Here is a 24527-nt window from a genome sequence, read left to right as displayed (position 1 = left end):
TTTGGTACCAAAGCTTGAAGCTTTATGAGTTGTTGAACTCTAGAGCTTAATGTTTATCCTTTAGAATATTTCTAGTGGAGAGGATCCATAAAAATGAGCTCTTGGACATTGGTATCAACCCATGCATTAGTTATGAGATTTTTGAGATAAGAGAGTGGGTGTTTTGTGTGTTTGTGACCATATCATCCATGTAAAGGCTTAAAGTCACTTAGTTTATGGAGTAAGAGCTATTAGGGAGTATAGATCTGAGAAATGAGCTAAGGTCTTAATGGGTTAAGACCATGAGAATGGACTAAGCAAAGCTGGGCGTACGCGCAGTGTAATTCCAATACGCCCTGCGTACTGGGTTGGTGTTCCCGATCAGATTCGCGCATGCTAGTGTATGCTGAGCGTACCAAGGGAGTTACACCCCGTGTAACCTCTCTGTGAGCTTTTTGGGCTGAATTTATTATTGTTCCTTAAGGGTTGGTCTTGGATCTTTGGGCTTGTGTATTAGTGACTTTGATCAGAGAAATATTATATTGTGCTTTGGGCCCTTGAGTTGGGCTTGCCATTTGGATTGAGAATTGGGCCTTTGGAGAGGCTATTTATTATTGGGCCTTGGTGGGCCCAATGAGTTTTAGGTCATTGATAGGTTGGTTAGTGGACTACCTTTAGACCTAACGAGTGAGATTTTGGACTTAGTGCATAATTGGGATAATTGTGGGTTTGGCAAAGAGTTAGTGGCCGATGCGTAGCATCAACATTTATAACGGCTGTTCATCATCCAAGGTGAGTCTTCTCACTATACTTTACCTAGAGTGGTACTTATGCGTGATCGGAAGGTCGTATGTGCTTCAATTGAGTATTATGTTATCCTGCTTTATGTTGTATGTTGTGCATTATGTCTTTGTGATTTATGCTATGAGGAACTTTACAGACCGGACAAGAGGGTCCAACGAGCCATGGGACTGGAGGGCCCCAACCAGACCGGACAGGAGGGTCCAACAAGCCATAGGACTGGAGGGTCCCACTGAGACACATAGACCGGAGGGTCTTACAGTGTGTATAGCCTCGAGTGGCTAATGTGATGTATGTGGTATTTTGGGGAACTCACTAAGCTTCGTGCATACCGTGTTATGTGAAATGTGTTTCAGGTTCTTCTCAGGATCGCGGGAGGGCGCAGGTTCGATTGTATACACCGTGGGAAGAGTTATGTTTTTGTGGATCTTGGAGTATTAGTTAAACAATTATGGAGTTGCATTGTAAATTAAATAAATGAGATTTTTGTGAAACGTGCTATGAGAATAATGTGATTTTCCAAAATGAAAAAAAAAATTGTTTGAAAATTTACGGTGTCACAACAGGTGTTTTATCATGAATCTCAAGGATAATCTTTCAAAATTTCAGTCCAAAGCTAACGAAGGAATTTTCTTGGGTTATTCTCATATTCGGTTGCCTATCGAGTATTGAATCGACGAACACAAAAAATTGAAGAAACATTTAACTTAACTTTTGATGATTATTATATCAAACAAGTTGACAAGTGTTTTGACCAAAAGCCAATTATTAATGAATCAAAGGATGATATTGATAGTATTAATTCATCTGATTTTGATTATGATTTAATTTTTGGTGTTACAGATAAGGTTGCTGATGCCTAAGTTACTGCAGAAGACAATTGAATCCCTGAATCAACAAAACATTTTGAATTTTCAACACTTAGTCAGGATGATGTAGATCAAAATTCAACATTCCAATCTTCTGAAAATGATGAAAGTATGCCATATGATCAAGTGGAGGGGGAGCACTTGCATTCGACATCTCATGTTGAGGGGGGGCATTATTTCGAAGGGGGGAATCAAAGGATGGATGATAATGTTGAGGGGGAGAAACATGGAAATACAAATTTCGAGGGCGAGTATAATGTGTCGAATAATACTAATGTTGAAACTTTTCATGATTTAAGTGATAACATTTATGTTGCAGGTTCTGAAACTAAAGAAATGTTGAGGATGTGACAATAGATTTTGATCCAACATATCCTCCAATGGATAAATGGATTAAAATCCATCCTAAAGAACAAGTAATAGGAGATCCACATGAAGGAGTGCTGACAAGAGCCCAATTACATGCAAAGAATGAGGTACTCAATGCTCATCAAGAGTTTTTGATGTTTAATGTTTTTTATTTTGAAAATTAAACCAAAGTCAGTTAAGGTTGCAATGGAACACTCAGATTGGGTTGTTGCAATGCAATCTGAATTGGCTAAATTCGAAAGAAACAAGGTTTGGAGTTTAATTCCTAGACCAAAAGATGTTTTGATTGTTGGATTAAAATGGATTTTCAAAAATAAAAAAAAATAAAGATGATAATATTATTGTAAACAAAGCTAGGCTTGTTGTAAAAGGTTATTCGCAACAATAAGGTACACATTATAAAGAAACCTTTGCCCTTGTCGCAAGACTCGACGCTGTTCGAATACTTTTAGCCTATGTAGCCCATAAAGATTCTGATGTTTATCAAATGGACGTCAAATGTGAATTTCTTAATGGTGAACTTGAAGAGAGTGTATATATGTTGAGCAACCTCCAGGTTTTATTAATGAAGAATTTCCTGATCACTGTTATATCCTAGATAAATCTGTTTATGGGTTAGAACAAGGACCATGAGCCTGGTATGCAACTCTGACCAACTTTTTGAAACATTCGAAATTTAAACAAGGATCGGTTGATCCCACTCTTTTCAGAAAGAAGGTTGGAAATCATTTAATGCTTGTTCAAATATATGTTGATGATATCATTTTTTGCTCAACTAACCCTAGCTTGTCTAATGAATTCAAAATTTTAATGAAGAGCAAATTTGAAATGAGCATGATGGGTAAAATAAACAATTTCTTGGGTTTAAACATGCATAAGAGCAGAGAAGGTATTTTCATAAATGAAGAGAACTACACTCGAAATCTTCTTGAGAAATTTGGCATGACAAATAACACAAAGCTTAGAATACCAATGGCAGTTGGAACGAAGCTTAGTCCATCATTAGATAAACCTGATATGGATATCATGTTATACAGGAGCATGATCAGTCCGTTACTTTACCTTACATCTAGTTGACCTGATATCATGTTTTCTATGTGCAATAGTGCTATATATCAATCAAATCTAATAGAACCACATCTCACGGCTATCAAGAATATTTTTCGATATCTGAAAGGAACTATTTCATTAGGATTATGGTATCCTTCGAAAACAACATTCTTCATTTAAGCTTTATCAGATGTTGACTTGGGGGGTTGCAATTTGGATCGCAAAAGCACAAGTGGTGGATGCCAATTACTTGATGGTAAGCTTGTGAGATGGCAATCGAAGAAATAAATTTGTGTCTCAATTTCGACAGCAGAAGCAGAATACATGGCTGCTGCAGCTTACACTTCTCAAATCATTTGGATTCAAAGCCAACTACGTGATTATGCAATAAATATGAAGAAAATTCCTTTATATTATGACTTACAAAGTACTATATGCATTTGCCATAATCTGGTTTAACATTTGAAAACTAAGCATATAGGTCTTCGTTATCATTTCATCAAAGATCATGTCGAAGATGGGAATATTGAAGTTCACTTTGTAAAAACTGCTGACCAGCCTTTACATTCTCTTTTCTTATTTTTGAATTTTTTTAAACTTCTTTTCGAAAAATCAAAAAGAGCAAAAATATTTTACATTTGTTTTGTCTTTCAATTTTCGAAAAATCTAAAAGACCAAAAGGATTTTACTTTTGTTTTGTTTTTCAATTTTCAAAAAATCTAAAACAACAAAAATATTTTATTTTTTAATTTTCGAAAAATCAAATATTACAAAAATATTTTCTTGTTTTTTTGGTGTTTGTATTTCATGTTGTTTATACAGCTTTTAGCAAAGATCATCCATGGTTCATGCGTGCAGTTCTAGTGTCAGGTATATTTTCGAAAAACTTTATACTAGTTAGGATGTCCCTAGAAGCATGTTGCAGCATGTAGACCCAATCCTCCTTTGACTTAATGTGTGATTTCAAAGCCTTAATGAAGTTTTCATCATGAAAATTTCTTCCCAATCAGGCTATATTCACATTAGTCCTTAAGCTACCTTACTCTTCTCATTTGAGCTAAGATTTTACTACTTGGTCCATACATAGTAAAGGTACTTTTGAAACTTTACCAAAATCTTTTCATCCTAAAGTTCTGACACTTTCACACACAATGACATATGTCCAAGAGATTTCCGGCATAAACCAATCATGATCTAGACATATCAAAAATTTGTGTTTATAATCTAACATCATGAGACCATGATGAAAGTGAAACCCTAAATGTCTAACAATTTTAAGGAATTGACGAGGAACTTTTTTCCAGATTTAACGAAACATTTGTTTCTGTACCAACCTTTGATACTCCAAATCGTATTCTATCGTTTTGAGTTGTCTTGATCAAATGTTCGTAACCCACGATGTTTGTTACCTAATACGATCTAGTTAATACTTTGTTTTTTTTAATATGATTTGTGTGTGAGTATTATTTGTTCTCTTAGTCAATTACAAAAGTTTTTCTAAAGCCTACTTCTCACTGACTACACTGGTGAAACAGGTAATTCCGTTTACAAATTGTCACTCATATGTTTTGTAGTGCATTTTAACGAAATGATAAGCCACCTTTGAAGCCATGTAAAAAGAATCCCTTCGATACTTTTCTACAAGTATTAGATTGTAATTCACGGGATACCACACAAGTAGTTGATCATCTCTCTTGATGATTAATGAAGTAATCTTTGCCCGAGATTTATCTGCTTTTATGTCAAATTTTAATTTTTTGACATCACATATCCATATTTTTCTTAATTTTCTTCTTATCTTTTTTCCTTAACTCACTGCACTCACAAAATCCTTGAGGTTCTGAGTATTACCAACTCAGGCTAATGATTTTTACAGTATGGCGTATGACTTCGCTTTTCAACCCAAAAGTGAAAGAGCCTAACCTCCATTCCGAAGGTTTCTAATGGTTCTCATTCCATTAGAATAAGTTACCAGGCTGTATGATGTGACGTTTTGTATTCTCTACAAATTTCAAGGAGACGTGATGATTACTTTTTCATGCATGGCTATATTATCGGTGTATGGGTCCGATTTTCTAGGTGCCACATCAGATGTCATTTAATGCTGACCTTGCTTCAAATTTAAAACTAATGGTCACCTATAAAAAGGGTTTAAGGGGTTTACTCAATGGTTACACTTTCTAAATACCCCCAAATCGCAAAAGAACTCTTTATCTTCTTCATCATTCTCAAACACTAATCATGCCTATTCCTGCTACTGTTGTTGATTAATCTCTAAGTACTAAAGATATCTCCTCACAACCCTTGATGAAAATTCAAAGTACAAACCTACAAGTTCAGAATGATGTTTCAGTGTATCCTGGAGATTTGAAGGTTTTGATTATTGCTCTTCAGCAATCTGTTCTATCTAAGGTGATGTTTGCTTCTTTTGCTATACCCAATTCTTGGTTATCACTTGCTAGATCGACATCCACTTACAAAAAAACCTTGGGTTCTGTTACGTTTTCTATGATGAATGACAAGAAGTTTCACTTAACCAATAATAACTTTCCTCATATTCTGGAAATTCCAAGTACTGCTCCGTTTTACAAGGTTTCTAATGAGCAGATTATCCATTTGTTCAATGAGATGGGGTATCAGCCACGACTTACCAAAATCAATGAATTCAAGAAGTTGGGTTTACCTTATTTATGGAATATTTTCTTTGGAATTTATCTTCGTTGTCTTACTGGTCGTAGTGTGGGGTTGGATAAGGGCAGGTTGGAGGTATACGCGATGGTTGCAGGACGCTACTATGGTCTGCAAGTTGATTATGCAACTCAGTTGTGGAAAGAATTTGTGAAGAGTGTTGCCAACACGAATGTAGTGGATAAAATTTTGTGTTCATGCTACTAGAGTCTCATTCTGAAGTTTGCCTATGAGAAGGAAGGGATTGATGTTCCACAAGACGAAGACACTGCATCATTTCCAATCTTTCACTTTCTCAAATCTGTTGAGGATGATGTGAATATTTTTCCTTCAGTTGCTCGCATTCTAGGTGCAATGCTTTGAAAAATTGATCTGGCTTATCCAGTTTTGATTAATAACTTGAAAACCATAAATCCCGCTGTCGAAACTAGGGTGATGTTGTCTTCGCCAAAAGATAAATCACAGAATGAGTCAAAGAAGCATGCTGAGAGCTCTTCTCTAACAATTGTTAAAAAGTCGAAGAAGCAAGATGACAGTTCCCACCTCCGATTGTTGCAAATAAGCCTGAGGAAGCTGCTCTACCATCCAAAACTTGGGTGTTTTTGAAGTTGAAAAAGAAGGCCTATCTGTCATCTCTTGCTTATACGGTGAAACGTCATGTTACAAGAAAAGGGGTAGTTTTTTGTGAAGTTCAAGAACCCGTTTCTCCTGCATCGAAGAAACGCCAGGCAGAGGATATGGCAAAATATATTTTGAAGAAGCTAAGGGAGAAACTTCGAAATCTTGTCATCAATGATGAGCCTACCGAAGAAGAGATCATTCCAGAAACTGCAGTTCCACTCATCTCGAATGTCGAAACTTCTGCCCCAGTTATCACGATTATTGAGTATTCACAAGTTTCTGCCACAACACCCATTGTTCTTACTCCACCAAAGGTGTCATTTATCGAAACTTCTCATGCTCAAGGTACATCTATTGTTCTTTCTACTACCTTCGGAACTTCCACAATCGACACTTCCACTACATTACCTCAATTTGTTTCTACTCCCATCAATACCCACTCACCCACTATTGATAACATTCTTGATCAACCCATTACTTCCTTATTTTCTTCACAATCCATTGATCCACCTGTCACTAATGAAGAAGTTCAAACCCCAACGGATGATGATGAGGATGTCTTTGATGGCACCTTTGCTAGCATTCAGTTGCATCGAGAAGAGGAGGATATTCCCGATAATATGATTCTTTCAGGGAAACAGTTCAAAATTCATAATTGAAAACTTAATTCACTTTTATAAGTTCAAGCTGATGGTGGTAAACGTTTAGTCTCAAGTCTGGAGGTTGATCTGTTGCTCAAACGTCAAGAAAGTCATCTTCATGATGCTATTTAAGATGCTGATAGAAATAATGAGAAGAGGGTGAAGAATTAGTTATCTACTTTTGCATTTGATTTAAAAGACTTGAATGTAGTAGCAAAGTAACGACATATCTGATTTGTTCAAGATGTTAAGAAGGTCCTTGACGATGTAAATTCCAAACTTCAAGAACTCAGGGAAGATATGAGCAAGGAAACTGCATTAGCACAACAAGACTAAGCTTCACTGAATCAGAAGGTTGACATTATTGCTGATGCAGTGACCATATTTGTTAAGCTGTATGAAGCTCTTGGTCCAAAGGTTGAGCAAATGTCTATGGACAAGGTTAATAGTTTTTTGCAAATCAACAAATTGTTAAGTGAATTTAAAGAGTTGGTTTCGATGTCTGGTTCCTTTTCTTTGATAACTCTTAGGTTCTTAACTCAGAAGTTTAGTTTGTTTGATACAAATCTCCAAAAGGACTTAGCCCCATTGTAACAACTCATCATTCTTTTACCAACGAATGTCTCGTTTGTTGTCACAGGAGTGCAAGCGCGAGAGAGAAGGCCTATTCGTAAATGAGAAGGTGCTTCTGGGAAGACTGGTAAAGAAGTTAAGGAAGTTGGAAAGGTTTTTCCAACGTATGCTCAGATTGCAAAAGGTATTGTAATTGGATCAACTGGTGCAAAAATTTCTTGGAAACCAGTTAAGACTACAACGAATATGGATAGAGGAAAAGGGGTTGTTGTAGAGAAATCGAAAGAAGAAAAGAAAGCCGAGTTTGAATCTGAGATGGAAAAACAAAGACAAATTCAAAGTTTGTTGAGTCTTAGACAAAATGATCCTCCTAATTTGAACAGAGGAGAACCGAGGAAATTGTATAGCTATGAGAATATCGAAGCAAGGGTTGGTTATAACAAAATGCATGATTTTGAAAAGAAGCTGAGGAGGAGTTATGATATAGAGAACACTGACATGAATCAAGTTGATTTTCCAATCAACGAAATGATGTTTCTCATAGCTCAGCACAAGATTGTCGATAAATTCAGGGACAAAGATGATTTTATCCATATGAAGTTGAGATTTCATGCCATTTTGGGAAAAGAACACGATGAGGTATGGTCAGTAGTGAAGATTGTTTAGGTTATCAGCATAACAAAGGATGAAATGTTCGAGAACATGCTACAAAATTTTTGGTACCATGTTGTAAGGGTGAACAAAGTTGTTGTTGACTTCACAATTGCTAATTTCCCACTAATGAACTTGAATGATCTGATTCAACTTGCAACTATTCTTAAAGATATGGATGATTCAAAACTCCAAGGAATAAGTAAAGAAGTGTTACGTCTGGGATTGGGTCATATCAAGATTTTGATAGACGATTATTATGATTGTCTAGCATTGACGGATGTTGAGTTAACATTATCTCAAGGAAAAGAAGTCTTAGTTCCTCAATTAGTGCTGAAGAGTCAAGCTGATCTGAAGACATATGTTGATGGAGAAATATGTTTGAAGCCATTTAGAAATGTTTCTATAGGGAAGAGCAAGAAGGGAACACAACCCAAGTTTTTATTTCAAGTGAGTGATTTTGAAAAATACGCATATGCTCATTATATAAACTTGATTGTGAGGATGAATAATTTGTTGGATAAGGTGTTTTGTCCATAACTATTTCTGGTATGTACTTGACCCGGTTTAGCATGCTCCATTTGGGTTGCATGGCATCATGGATTTGGATAGACTAAAATGAGAGGAATAACACTTATGGTTTATTAAAATATTATTAATTTCTAATATATTAATAATATTATTTAATTAGTATTGATCAAGAATTAATTTAGAATTAATTAAGTGATCAAAAGGTAACTAATTAAATATATGGGTTGATTGTGTAAATCACTCATACTTGTATAGTGGGCTTAATGCTCCATGGATGCTCCGTGGTGTTTATAGGATCCATGGGTCGTGGAAATGAAAGATCGTCACAATTAGGGTTTACATGGTGTAACCCGGATTGTAACACACTATATAAGGATGCTTATGCTCACCAAAATCGGCCACTAGAAAGAATAGAGAAGGCAGTCAATTTTTCTAAGTGTGACACTTCTCTCAAAGTTTATTCCAAGTGCATTTGGTGTTGTGAGAGACATTTAAGGCATCACACTTGGGGTGCTAGGCTCACAAGGTTTTTCAAGGAATCCAAATCAGTACAATGTATGTATTTCTAGCTATCTTTTATGTTTAAAGTTCCCCATATATGCTAGATAGGATTAAGAACCTTTGAAATAAATTTTGCAGGTATTTTAGACAAACATAGATCCAAGGTTTCTAGGGTTGCATGTACACGCTAAGAGTGTTAGGATGCTCAAAACCATACAGTGGTATCAAAGCCTAGGCTTGTTTGTTTGATACTTGATGAAAAATAGTGAAAAAAGCTGAATTTCTTGTTGTCTGCACAGGGGACTCGCCAAGTCCATAGGGGGACTCGACAAGTCCAAGTGAATCTTCAACCAACTCGGAGAGTTGGTTCTTGCACTCGACGAGTTGGCAATGCAGAGTGCAGATTTTCGATTTTTGCTTCTGGAAATGGACTAGAAACATTACCCTAAACTGCTTTGCTGTTTTAAAACTTGTTTTAGATGGTGTAATGGTTCGTTTAATCCATTTACAATGGCTAATATCAAAATTCCATGTTTACATGTGTTCATATGTTCTTGAAATTTTGATATGAATATTCATGTTCTTATGAGTTCTTGATAGATCATAGGAATTACTTGTTTAATGGTTAATTCATGATATTTATATGTTTTAATGGAGTCCATAACTTGTCCTTAAGTTATGGATAACCAAAAGTCACTTTGTATTAAATCCATTAAAAGAACACATGAGTTACAAAAATGAAGAGTCTTCATTTTTAATAACTCATAAGTTATGAATTGAAAGGTTTTGTAAAGTTATAAAACTTTCCCTCAAGTTTTGGAACATGTAAAGACATCTAGTAAACTTTAGTTCCAATCCCTAGAATTTTAAAAGTTCAAATTCAACCCTTATACTTTATAATATTATAAGTTAATATATATATATATATACATATAAGATCAACTCGTTTTACAATTACTAGGCCTAATTCACGAAGTCGGTCTATAAGGGGTTATAAGGTTGTTGCCTATAAAATGGCAGCTTAATGTGTGTCCACTCTCACCCACCGCTTCCTTGACTGGTGAAGGGTCGTTAGCCGAATGGGTAGGAAAATGATTTAAAAATCTTATTAAAAGTATAATGATTATTATAAAGTAACAAAATATTTTTATAAATTCCCAATCTAGTTAATTTAGGAAAATGTGAATAACGTGCTAACCCATGACATTACACTATGTACTTTCATTAAGTCGTTAGTGGAGCGTGTGTGGTTAACCGGAACACTAACTTGGACTTAACAAGGTAGGAAAAGGGTGACTTAAGGTTTTTCATAGGTCGGTGGAGCGCGTGTGGTTAACTGACACATCGATTTAGTGAAAAACATTAAGGGTACCAAGTAATTTGCATTGTTACTTCATACCTTGTTTTGTGATCATCGGCATCCCAGTCACAAAACATGAAGGACACACTCGAGATTGAAACATGCCATTGAAAAGTCCATTGAATCTAAAAAAAAGAATCTAGGAGTTTCTAAAAACCAATTAAAAATCTAATAATTTATATTTCATTTTTCATGGTGGAAATTGGTGAATCGTCATTCATCTACCTTTCAAATATGTGGTAGCTTAGATTACATCATCCCTCTTCTAAGTTTTAATATATTGTGATTGGATCCTAGCCTTAATATTACATTTGTGTGTTTTATTAAGGACTATCTTTATATCTAATCTAAACTTGTTTTTTTCTTTTCAGATGTCTTCCAACAATACTGCTTATGGCTCAAACCCTACCAACTCCTTCTCTATCACGAACCTTTGTGGGAGAGTCATCTTTGGTGGTTCCAACTTTATGGATTGGATCCAGAACATCAGGATGGTCACACACTACGAGGACAAGGAATATGTCTTTGACAAGGAGCTAAAGGAAAATGATGAGTCAACTGCTACTCCTGAGGAGATCGCTGAATTCCAGACTCATGAGAGAGATGCCACGAAAGTGGCTTGTATCATGATATCCATGATGACAGCCGAGCTCTAAAAGTCATATGAGGACTATTACCCTTTTGAGATGCACCAGGACTTGATGGACCGCTACCATCAAAGTGCTCACCAAGAGAGGTATGACATCATCTGCTCCATGATAACAAGCCGAATGAAGGATGGTGAACCCATCACCGGCCACTTGCAGAAAATGTAAAGGTATGTGGACCGGTTGCTGAAGCTAAATGTGAACTTCCCTGGGGAGTTGTCAATAGATATCATTTTGCACTCCTTTCCCTCATGTTATGATCAATTCCGCATGACATACCACATGAACAAGGAGGACGTTACCCTCAGCAAGCTTCAAGGACTCCTTAAGATCGCTAAAACAATTCTTAAAGGAAAGTCGGTTGTTACCACTCCTACTCCTACTCCAAACTCTGCCCCTATCCTGGCAATCCGGAAAGGTAGAAGGAAAGAGAGGAAGAACCCTTCGAAGGGTACCAAGGGTAAGACCCTTGAAGTCTCCTCTTCAAGTGGAACCAAGAAAGGTTTCATTACTCCTTCTAACCCAAAAGAGGCTGAATGCGTCTATTGCCATGAAAAGTCACACTGGAAGCGGAACTATCCAAAGTACCAGCAAGACATTAAGGATGGGAAAGTAAAACCCACCCATGCAGGTATTTACCTAATATTGTCTAATAACTCACCCTATTCTAACTCTTGGTTCATTGATACAGGTTGTGGAATTCACATATGTTATGATTTGTAGGGACTAAGAAGAAGTGAGAATGCGGAGCATGGAAAGATAAACTTGATCATGGGGAATAGGAAAGCTTCACCTGTCACCAAGATTAGAGTTTATTCTTTGTTACTAAGTAGTGGGTTTACATTAGATTTGAATAAATCTTGTTACTCGCCTGAAATGGTAAGAAATATTATTTCCTTTCATGCGTTGTACAAACAAGGTTTTACCTTTTCCTTTGATAATGAAATTGGTGGAATAAATGCTTTCTTTAATAATGTTCTTTATTTTAAAGCATGTGATGGTGTGTATGAAGATGTATCTGTTGTAGATAACCTAGGGAATAATGTGTTGTGTATTGATTCTTCTAATGATAACTTGGATAAAGCAGCATTATGACATTGTCGTCTTGGACATGTAAGCAAGAAACACATAGGCCAACTCCGTAAGAATGAAGTCTTGGAGTCATTTGACCTAAAGTCAAATGATAGTTGTGAATCATGCTTACTTGGAAAAATGACAAAGTCACCCTTTACTGATTCTTGTGCAATGGGTGAAGGTTTGTTGGATCTTGTGCACACAGATGTGTGTGGATGCTTCAAAACTGCCACAAGGGATGCTAATCGTTATTATGTGACTTTTATAGATGATTATAGTAGATATGGATATGTATACTTAATCAAGCCTAAGTCAGAGACTTTTGAAATGTTTATAGAGTTTCAACAAGAAGTCGAGAATCAATTTGGCAGGAACATTAAGATGCTTCGATCCGATCGTGGTCATGAGTATCTTAGTACATAGTTCCTCGACTATCTTAAGGAATGTCGGATTGTCTCTATAATTGACACTTCCCAGGACATCATAGTTGAATGGTGTGGCTGAGAGGTGTAATCGAACCTTGTTGGACATGGTTCATTCCATGATGAGTCGAGCTTTGCTACTAATCTCATTCTTGGGGTATGCCTTTAGAGACTACTGCCCATATCCTTAATCTAGTCATAACAAAGAATGTTGCCAAAACACCTCACGAGATGTGGACTGGAAAAGTTCCTAGTCTAGCCCACATCAAGATTTAGGGTTGTGAGGTGTTCGTGAGACGCGAGACTCACGATAAGCTCGAACCACAAAGTGGGAGGTGTATTTTCATCGGCTACCCACATAAATCCTTTGGTTACCTTTTCTACAGAACTAGTGAGAATGTGGTCTTTTTAGCAAGAAGGGGTGTCTTTTGAGAAAGAGAGTTCATAAGCCAAGGAAACAATGGGAGACAGATTAACCTTGAAGAAATCAAAGAGTCGAGTGGTGAAGGAACCTCAAACCCTAGCACTCAACCTGAGGAGGAAGCTATTGTTGATCCAATTGACGAGTGTGTACCTCTGAGGCGTTCCATAATGGTTAGGAATGCACCTGAGCACTACTATGGTTTCCATATCACTGCGGAAGCTGAGACACTTATCCATGATGAGACACTGGTAAGTCTGGATGAACCTAAAAACTATGCAGAAGCCATGGAAGGCCCTGAGTCTGCTAAATGGAAAGAGGAAATGGACAATGAGATACAGTCCATGTATGACAATCAATTTTGGAACTTGGTTGACAATGTACCAGGTCAAAAGACAGTTGGGTGCAAGTGGATCTTCAAGAAGAAGACCGACATGGATGGTAATGTACACACATATAAGGTACGACTGGTTGCAAATGGCTTTTCTCAAACTCCAGGAGTTGATTATAATGAGACCTTTTCACCAGTAGCAAAGATTAAGTCTATTAGGGTCCCGTTAGCCATTGTTGCATTTCATGATTATGAAATATGGCAAATGGATGTCAAAACCGTTTTCCTTATTAGAAGTATGGCTGAAGATGTTTACATGTGTCAGCCAGAGGGTTTTAGCAGTACAAAAATACCCTAATAGAGTGTGTAAGCTTGAGAAATCCATCTATGGATTGAAAGAAGCACCTCGCAGATGGAATCTTTGTTTCAATGAAAAAGTCAATGAGTTTGGCTTTTCGAAGAGTGAAGATGAATCTTGTGTATATGTCAAGGCTAGTGGGAGTATAGTTAGCTTTTTGGTACTGTATATGGATGACATACTACTCATAGGAAATGACATCCCAACCTTGTAGGAAGTGAAGTCTTGGCTTGGGAAGTGTTTCACTATGAAAGACCTTGGAGAAGCTGCCTATATTCTAGGGATAAGGATTCTGAGAGATCGAAGTAAAAAACTAATTGGACTTAGTCAGAGTACCTACTTAGATAAGGTGCTGAAGAGGCTTAGCATGCAAGATTCCAAGAAAAGAGAGTTACCTATCTAGAGTAATGCCAGATTGAGTAAGACTCAGACCCCGAGTACCGAGGTTGAGATAGCAGAATTGAGTTCATTACCTTATGCTTCCGTTGTAGGCTTGATCACGTATGCTATGACTTGGACTCGTCCTGATGTGGCCTTTGCCTTGAGCATGGTCAGCAGATATCAAGGGAACCTTGGCAAGTCTCACTGTACTACGGTAAAGAATATTCTCAAGTACCTTTGGAGGACTAAGTACTGGGTCCTTACCCTCGGTGGGAGTGATGACATGAGAGTTATAGGGTATAGGGATGCTAGCTTCCAGACTGATAGGGATAATTCCGCTCTCATTCGAGCTGGGTCTTTACCTTAAATGGAGGAGCAATTACTTGGAAAAATTCCAAGCAGGACTTGTGGCTGATTCAACTTGCAAATCAGAGTATATAGCAGCAAGCGAGGCAGCAAAGGAAGCAATAAGGCTGAAGAACTTCATTGGATACCTTGGAGTAGTACCAGCTATAAATTTTCTGTGATAGTGAGAGTGCAGTTGCCTTAGAAAAAGAACCAAGGGATCATGGGAGATCTAGACACATCGACAGAAGGACAGCATCAGACATCGAATAGAAGAAGGACACCTCGTGGCAAAGAGGGTATCATCGGATGAGAACCCAACAATCCCCTCACGAATGGACTGGGTAGGGTTAAGCATCTCCAGCAAGGGAGGCGCATAGGGCTGAAGGATGGTGTTAGTTTTTAGTAGTTAGATAGCTCAGAAATTTGTAAAGTGTAATTGATAGTTTATGATGAATAAAAGTTGTGTTTATTTATGGGTAAAGTGTTGCTATCTTTTGTAAATCATTTACTATAATTTCTTTTGCATGTTTTGACTTCCAGAATATTTATGTTCTATATTACATATTATTCAAATTCTCCACAGTCGGTCATATGTCAGAAGTAGATATGAATAAAGACTATCATGAGGTTGGCTTGTAGCAAAGTGGTGCTACAACACTTCATGAGTAATCATAAGTTCTGAGTATTGGACTTAACCCACACTCACTAGCATCACTTTATGGAATTTATCTCTAGCGTCCGTGAGATGGTAATATCATATAAGTCTTCAAACCTAGAGATATGAGTAGTTGCCTATTAGTTGGTTATACATTGATCGTACAAAACCACATTGGTAACTCCATGCTATAAAATGTGCTTTTGTGTATGATTCAACAAGTAGTAGAACAAGCATATGTGTCGAAGTTTATTTTTTCCTTCTTGGATTAGAAGTGATATATGGGCCCCTCGATGATTTTGTTTTAACCTATATAGCGGGCCCGGTCAGAACTAAATTGATGTGTTCGATTAAGTTCTTCGTCAAACAAATCGGAAATCGGGAAACAAAGTACTAGACAATAAGTAGGACATTGTTCCATGTTTTTTTCTGGCTGATATCCAGAACAGAGGATTATATGATCAATTATCTTAAATGGCATATCATCATCATCTCAGTTCCGAGAGACCTTGAAAGAGCTACGATTGTTGATCGGTTCCTAAAGTCATACTTGCAGTTATAGTTATTAGACTTATCCAAGTGGGAGACTGTTGGATAAGGTGTCTAAGTCCATAACTATTTCTGGTATGTACTTGACCCGGTTTGGCATGGTCCATTTGGGTTGCATGGAATCATGCATTTGCATATACTAAAATGAGAGAAATAACACTTATGGTTTATTAATATATTATAAGCTCTAATATATTAATAATATTATTTAATTATTATTGATCAAGAATTTATTTAGAATTAATTAAGTGATCAAAAGGTGACTAATTAAATATATGGGTTGATTGTGTAAATCACTCATACTTGTATAGTGGACTTAATGCTTCATGGATTATCAAGTTGGGCTAAGGCTCATAGGATGCTCCATGGTGTTTATAGGATCCATATGTCATGGAAATGAAAGGTCATCACAATTAGGGTTTACATGGTGTAACTCTAATTGTAACACACTATATAAGGATGCTTATGCTCACCAAAATTGACCACTAGAAAGAATAGAGAAGGTAAGCCGATTTTTCTAAGTGTGACATTTCTCTCAAAGTTTATTCGAAGCGCATTTGGTGTTGTGTGAGACATTTGAGGGATCACACTTGGGGTGCTAGGCTCACAAGGTTTTTCAAGGAATCCAAATCACTACAAGGTACGTATTTCCAGCTATCTTTTATGTTTAAAGTTCCCCATGTATGATAGATAGGATTAAGAACCTTGGAAATCAAATTTGCATGTATTTTAGACAAACATAGATCCAAGGGTTTCTAGGGTTCCATGTACACCTTAGGAGTGTTAGGATGCTCAAAACCCTACATAATTGTAAGAAGAACAATGAAGGGGATAAAGCAGAATTAGAAAAGGTGATGAACTGGTATGCGGAAATTCGAAGAACATTACATGTGGCTGCTCAAGTTTTGATTAATTGTTTCGATACTGCTTACAAAGGGGGAGATTATAGAGGTCAAAATTAGTTGTAAGGTGTCAAAACTTTGTAATGTTCGTGATTTTGTGTAACGTTATTTACATATGCATTATTTGTTTCGAACCTGTAATGTTTAGTACTTTGTATTTTTTGCATGCTTTCTAGTTCTTCTATAAACAGGGGATGATACCTAGAGTTAGATAAGAACTTTCCCATTGTATTCTGTCTAGTACTCTTTGTATTGGAAAGTTTAATAGAGCTGAAACAATATCATATTTACTCTCGGTGTTCATTATTCATTACGACTTTGATTTCATTTTGTTCTCAATTAACAAACCTCTTCAATAGGCTTTGGTGATAAGTGGCGGTCTTTGATTAATGGTTTACTGAAAAATGCTAGATCTTCTATCCTTGTTAATGGCAACCTAACTGAAGAGTTTCAACTTTTTAGAGGTTTATGTCATGGTGATCCAATCTCCCCTTTTTTTGTTTCTTATTGCTATGAAGGGTCTTCATATAGCCATGGAGGACGTGGTTGCTTCTGGAAATTTTTGTGGGGTTAAGGTTGAAGAGGCTAATTTAAAGATTTCTCATTTTTTTTATGATCATGATTCTTTGTTTTTGGGTAAATGGGAGGAGAGTAATATTCGAAATATTATCATATTCTTCGTTGTTTTTATACGGTTTCAGGTTTAAAGATTAATCTCTTTAAATCTAGTTTGTTGGGTGTCGGTGTTAATCAGCCTGAAGTAACTTCTCTTGCTTCTATTATGAGATGTGTTGCAGCTAATTTTCCTTTTTCTTACCTTGGAATTCCTGTGGGTGCTTCTATGAGTCGTGTCAGTAACTAGGATGTGATTGTGGATAGGTTTCGCAAGAGACTTTCTAATTACAAAGTTCAAATGCTTTCCATATGTAGGCGTTTAACTCTAAATCTGTTTTCGGCAGCCTTGGGATTTATTTCTTTTCTTTGTTTCGTATGTCGGTTACAGTTTTCAATTTATTGGAGTCTTTTAGAGCTCATTTTTTTAGGGAATGGAGGAAGATCAAAGACGTATTCATTTGGTCAAATGGGATATTATCCTTAATTCTAGGGATAATGGTGGTTTAGAGGCTGGTAGTTTGGATGCGTTTAACGGGGATCTCCTTGTTAGATGGAAGTGGTGGTTTCTTCATGAGCATTCATCTTTATTTATGAGGCTCATTAAAGGGTTACATGGTGATTTTAGGGCTTTGCCTCATAATTCACACCCTTCAGGAGGTATGGGAGTTTGGTAGAGAATTGTGGATTGTATCAAGAAGATGGAAAGCCATAATGTCTTAGAATCTGACTTAATGTCGATGTCGTAGGTGATGGGTTAGTGGCTTGGTTTTAGGAGGATGTGTGATGTTGAGGCGTGTTGTTTAAAACGCAATTCCATAGGCTGTTTTCGTTATCCTTGCTGAAAGATGGGTTAGTCTCGAATTTCTAGACTTCTATTGGGTGGAACTTCTCTTGGAGGCATGGAATTAGAGGAGGATTTAAAGCTGAGCAATTACAAAGTTTTATGCAAAATTTGACTCCTATTCAGTTGCCTTCCATTCCCAAAAGGTGGTCCTCGAGTCTTGATCCAAGAGGCGTTTTTATGTTAGTTCCATGAGAAGGCATATTGATTCCCTTTCTCTCCCGGTTAGTAGACTGGGGACTATGTAATGCATAGTTTCTTGGTACACGTTTATTTTAATTATGTATCTATTTTGTAAGAAGGACTTGATGATTTGTGGACCTAACTCGTCAAGTAGAGGGCTGACTATGTGACTGGTTGGCGGCCTTCGAGACCCTCACACAGCGGTTATGCGAGACACCGATTCTGGCCTTGCTAAAGGGATTTAATGACTTTGTAGTCTATTGTGATGCTTCGATCACAGGCATGGGAGCAGTTTCGATGCAGCGGGGTCATGTGATAGCTTATGCTTCGAGGCAATTAAAGCCTCATGAGGCTAACTATCCGACGCACGACTTAGAGCTAAGGGCTGGTGTTCGCCCTTAAGATTTGGCGACATTACCTCTACGGGGTCCGTTGTACCATTTACACATACCAGAAGAGTTTGAGGTACCTCATGGATTAGCCGAATCTGAACATGAGGTAGCGTTGGTGGTTAGATGTGGTGAAGGATTATGATTGTGAGATCATTTATCACTTGGGCAAGGCCAACGTGGTGACCGACACCCTAATTTGAGATATTTGTCTAAGGATGACACTGATTACCCCACTGCTAGACCAGATCCGGGAGACATAGGTCGAGGGCCTGAACTAGGAGCGTCGGAAGTGCAAGCGGATCATAGGCCAGGTGGCCTCCTTCGATTATGATAGTCGTGGATTGTTGACCCTGCATGGGAGGATCTGGGTACCGTACTGGGGCGGAGTTCGATAGATATTGATGAATGAGGCACACAAGTACAGGGTCTCCATCCATCACGGGGAAATGAACATGTATAGAGATCTTCGACCCGATTACTGGTGGCCCTGCATTAAGAGGGATGTAGCCTGGTACGTAGAGAGATGCCTGGCCTGTAGGAAGGTCAATCCATAACACCATAGGCCTCTTCGAAACATGTAACAGTTAGATATCCCCGTGTGGAAGTGGGAGGAAATTACTATAGATTTCATCGCTAAGCTTCCCATGAGCGCACGTGGAGTTGATTCGATATAGGTCATTGTGGATCGGTTGACCAAGAGTGCTCACTTTATCCTGATCCAAGAGAGCATCTCGGTCAAGAAGCTGGATAATATTTATGTGCGAGAGGTGCTGCCACGACATGGAGTTCTTGTCTCAGTGGTGTCAGATCGAGATGTCCATTTTACTTACAGATTTTGGAAGGGGATTCACGACGAGATGGGTACTCGTCTCCACTTCAGCACTGCTTTCCACCCATAGACCGACGGATAGAGCGAGAAGATGATTTAGAATCTCGACGACATGCTTTTTGCATGTGTTTTGGATTTCGGTGGCAGTTGGGGTATGTATCTTCCATTAGCGAAGTTTTCGTATAACCACACTTACCACGCCAGCATAAACCGACCTCCTTCAAGATGCTCTATAGGAGGAAGAGTAGGACCACAATCTGTTAGGGTGTGGTCAATCAGAGGGTCATAGGGAGTACTGAAGTTGTACTCAAGACTACAGAGCGATTCCAGCAGGTCCGAATCAGGCTCCAGACTGCTTAGAGTCAGCAAAAGAGCTACGCCGACAAGCAACGTTCGGATTCGAAGTTTCGGGAGGGCGACATGGTTCTCCTGAAGGTGTCACCCTGGAAGGGTGTCATCTGGTTCCAGAAGCGGGGCAAGTTGGGCCCAGGTATATCGGCCCCTTTAGAGTCATTGCCCAGGTGGGCAAGGTAGCATATCGATTGGAGCACCGTAAGGGTTTGGAGCGGACATGGGAGCCTGAGGAGGAGATGAGGGAGAACTACCCGCAGTTGTTTCCGGATGTAGCAGACTTCGAGGACGAATTCTAAGACAAGTGGGGGAGAATTGTAACACCTGGTTTCCTGGTACACATTTAATTTAATTATTTATCTATTTTGTAAGAAGGACATGACGAGTTGGTGGCCCTAACTCATCGAGTAGAGGGTAGACTATGTTATGGGTTTAAGCTATCTACTCGGTGAGTCGAACCCCTGACTCGGCAAGTAGCCGGGCCAAGGTGAAACCCTAACTTTGGGGTTTTGAACACTATTTATGCATCCTAATTCCCACCCCTTGGCCTCATTTATAGCCTCCTTGTCGTAAACAGTACTCCATGTAACTCTAGATCATTTTGGGAGTGTGTGATCCATTTTTGAGTGGTTTTTTGTGTTTTGAAGCCTGGAAGAAGAAAAAGAAGCTTGAAGGTTCAAGGAGAAGCTTATAGATCAATAGATTTCATTCCATCCTCTTCACTTTCTGGTAGTCAAGATCTCAAGTTGCCTTATAGTTCATTAGATCTCTTTGTGGTCTCCTTTATGGGGTTTTTGTCCAAGTAGTATGATTTATGAGACATGGATCTCCCAAGGTGATTATACTTTTAGATCTGGAGTCATTAAGGGTTGTAAAGGCATAAAGGTGCAAACTTTACGCCATTTAAGCCTCATGCAAACCCTAAGGATGTTGTTATGGCCTTTTAAACCCCAAAGGGGCCACACATGGAAGCAAGCTCAGGACGTTGCGTGGTTATCTAGTATCTAGGCCCTACATCTAGGTTTTCATGCTTTGTTTTAGGATACTAAGGCTGTTAGGACCAGATCTATGTTGTAAAGGAATTAGGGTTTGAGTTAAACCACTAAAAAGGGCTATCAACGGATAAAGTTAGAGACTTTACCCTTAGAAAGGTCATTTCCTTTGAACAATCAAAGTATGGGCTTTAGATCTAGAGAACAAGGGCTTAATATGTTAAGATGGCCAAACAGACAGAAGGACTCATCGAGTTCATGAGGGACCTCGATGAGTCGGGTCGTGTTGTCCCGTTACAGTTTATGGTAGAGCTCGACAAGTCTGTAGAGGGACTCGACGAGTTGATTCACCTGATGGGTTTTGAGCATTCTAACACTTCCTAAGTGTACATGCAACCCTAATAACCTTGGATCTATGGTTGTCTAATTGTCATGAAAAGTTGAATTCCAAGGTTATATTCCTATCTAGCATACATGGGGAACAATTTTAACTTAAAGTATAGATAGAATAACTTACCTTGTTGTTGTTTGTGTTCCTTGAAACCTTGTGAGCCTAGCACCCCAAGTGTGATGCCTCAAATGCTTCACACAACACCAAATGCTCTTGGAAGAACTTATGAGAGAATACTCACTTCTCAAAATCGGCCAAGCCCTCTTGATTCTTAGTGTAGCCGATTTTGGGTGGAGAACATGTTACTTATATAGTTTTGACACATCTAGGGTTAAACCCTAATGTGTCATGACTCTTCATTTCCATGACCCATGGGTTTGTAACTCCCATGGAGCATCCATGGAGCATCCTATGGGTGGAACCTAACTTGATAGTCCATGGAGCCTTTTAGCCCACTATACAAGATATGGATGATTTACATAATCAACCAATATATTTAATTAGTTATCTTTTGATCACTTAATTAATTCTAAATTAATTCTTGATCAAACTAATCGAATAATATTATTAATATATTAGAACTTATAATATATTAATAATCTCCAAGTGTTATTTCTCTCATTTAGTCTATCCAATTGCATGGTGCCATGCAACCCAAATGGACCATGCCGGGTCGGGTCAAGTACATACCAGAAATAGTTATGGACTTAGACACCTTATCCAACAGTCTCCCACTTGGATAAGTCTAATAACTATTACTGCAAGTATGACTTCAGGAACCGATCGGCAATCATAGCTCTTTACAAGGTTTCTCGAAACTGAGAAGATGATGGTACGCCATTTAAGATAAGTGATCATATAATCCTCTATTCTAGATATCAGTCGGACAAATACATGGAACAATGTCTTACTTATTGTCCAACAATTTGTTTCCCGATTTCCGATTTGTTTGACAAAGAACTTCATTGAACACATCAATTTAGTTCTGACCGGGCCCGGTACATAGGTCAAAACAAAATCATCGAGGGGCCCAGATATCAGCTTCTAATCCAAGAAGGAACAGATAAACTTCGACTCATATGTTTGTTCTACTACTCATTGAATTACACATAAGAGCGCGATTTTATAACATCGAGTTACCAATGCGTTTTTCGTACAATCAATGCATAATCAACTTGTAAGTAACAAATCATATCTCTAGGTTTAAAGATTTATATGATATTACCGTCTCACGATCACTTGAGATAGAATTCCATGAAGTGATTCCAGTGAGCGTGGGTTGAGTCCAATGCTCAGAACTTATGAGCACTCATGATTGTTGTAGCCTTGTCCCAGACCTCTACAACCAAACATGACAGTCTTGATTCATACCTACTTCCGACATATGACCGACTGTGGAGGTTTGAATAATATGTTATACCAAACAAAATTATTCTGGAAGTCAAAACATGCAAAAGAAATATAGTAAACGATCGACAAGAGATAGCAACACTTTACTCATAAATAAAACACTTTTATTCATCATCAAATGTCAATTACACTTTACAAATTTAGAGATTATCTAACTACTAAATCTAATATCATCCTTCAACCCTATGCTCCGAGCATGCTGGAGATGCTTAATCCGAGTCAGTCCCTTCGTGAAGGGATCTGCCGGATTCTCATCTGATGATACCCTCTTTGCCACGAGGAGTCCTTCTTCGATCCGATGTCTGATGAAATGGTATTTTCTGTCGATGTGTCTGGATCTCCCATGATCCCTTGGTTCCTTGGCTAAGGCAACAGCACTTTCACTATCACAGAAAATTTCCATTGGCTCTTTAATAGCTGGTACAACTCCAAGGTCTCCAATGAAGTTCCTTAGCCATAACGCCTCCTTTGCTGCTTCGCTAGCTGCAATATACTCTGATTCACAAGTAGAATCTGCCACTGTCTCTTGCTTGGAACTCTTCCAAGAAATTGCTCCTCCATTTAGGGTAAAGACCCAGCCCGAATGAGAGCGGAAGTTATCCCTATCAGTCTGGAAGCTAGCATCACTATACCCTACAACTCTCAAGTCATCACTCCCACCGAGGGTAAGGACCCAGTCCTTAGTCCTTCGTAGGTACTTGAGAATATTCTTTACCGCAGTCCAGTGTGCCTTGCCAGGGTTCCCCTGAAACCTGCTAACCATGCTCAAGGCAAAGGCTACATCAGGTCGAGTACACGTCATAGCATACATGATCGAACCTATAGCCGAAGCATAAGGTACTCGACTCATTTATGCTATCTCAGCCTCAGTGCTAGGGCTTTGTGTCTTACTCAACTTGGCGCTACTCTGGATGGGCAACTCTCCTTTCTTGGAGTCTTGCATTCTGAATCTCTTCAGAACCTTCTCCAAGTAGGTACTTTGACTAAGTCCAATTAGTCTTTTACTCCGATCTCTCAAGATCCTTATTCCCAAAATATAGGCAGCTTCACCAAGGTCCTTCATAGCGAAACACTTTCCAAGCCAGGACTTTACTTCCTGCAGGGTTGGAATGTCATTTCCTATGAGTAGTATGTCATCCACATACAATGACAAAAAGCTAATTATACTCCCACTAGCCTTGACATATACACAAGATTCATCTTCACTCCTTGAAAAGCCAAATTCCTTGACCTTTTCATCAAAGCAAAGATTCCATCTGCGAGGTGCTTGCTTTAATCCATAAATGGATTTCTCAAGCTTACACACTCTATTAGGGTACTCGTTACTGACAAAACCCTCTGGCTGACTCATGTAAACATCTTCAGCCAACTTCCCATTAAGGAAAGCGGTTTTGACATCCATTTGCCAAATTTCATAGTCATGAAATGCGGCTATGGCTAACAGAACCCGAATAGACTTAATCTTGGCTACCGGAGAAAAGGTCTCATCATAATCCACTCCAGGAATTTGAGAGAAGCCCTTTGCAACCAGTCTAGCCTTATAAGTGTGTACTTTACCATCCATGTCGGTCTTCTTCTTGAAGACCCATTTGCACCCTACAGTCTTTCGACCTGGTACATTCTCAACCAAGTTCCAAACTTGATTGTCATACATGGATTGTATCTCGCTATCCATAGCCTCTTTCCATTTAGCAGACTCGGGGCCTGCCATGGCTTCCTCGTAGCTGTTAGGGTCATCTTGACTTACTAGTGTCTCATCACTAATAAGTGTCTCACCTTCTGCAGTAATATGGAATCCATA

Source organism: Lactuca saligna, chromosome 5 (assembly GCF_052625555.1).
Source record: "Lactuca saligna cultivar CGN05327 chromosome 5, ASM5262555v1, whole genome shotgun sequence".
Classification (NCBI taxonomy): Eukaryota; Viridiplantae; Streptophyta; class Magnoliopsida; order Asterales; family Asteraceae; genus Lactuca; species Lactuca saligna.
The sequence above is the reverse complement of the archived record's forward strand: the minus strand, read 5'-3'. Positions refer to the sequence as shown.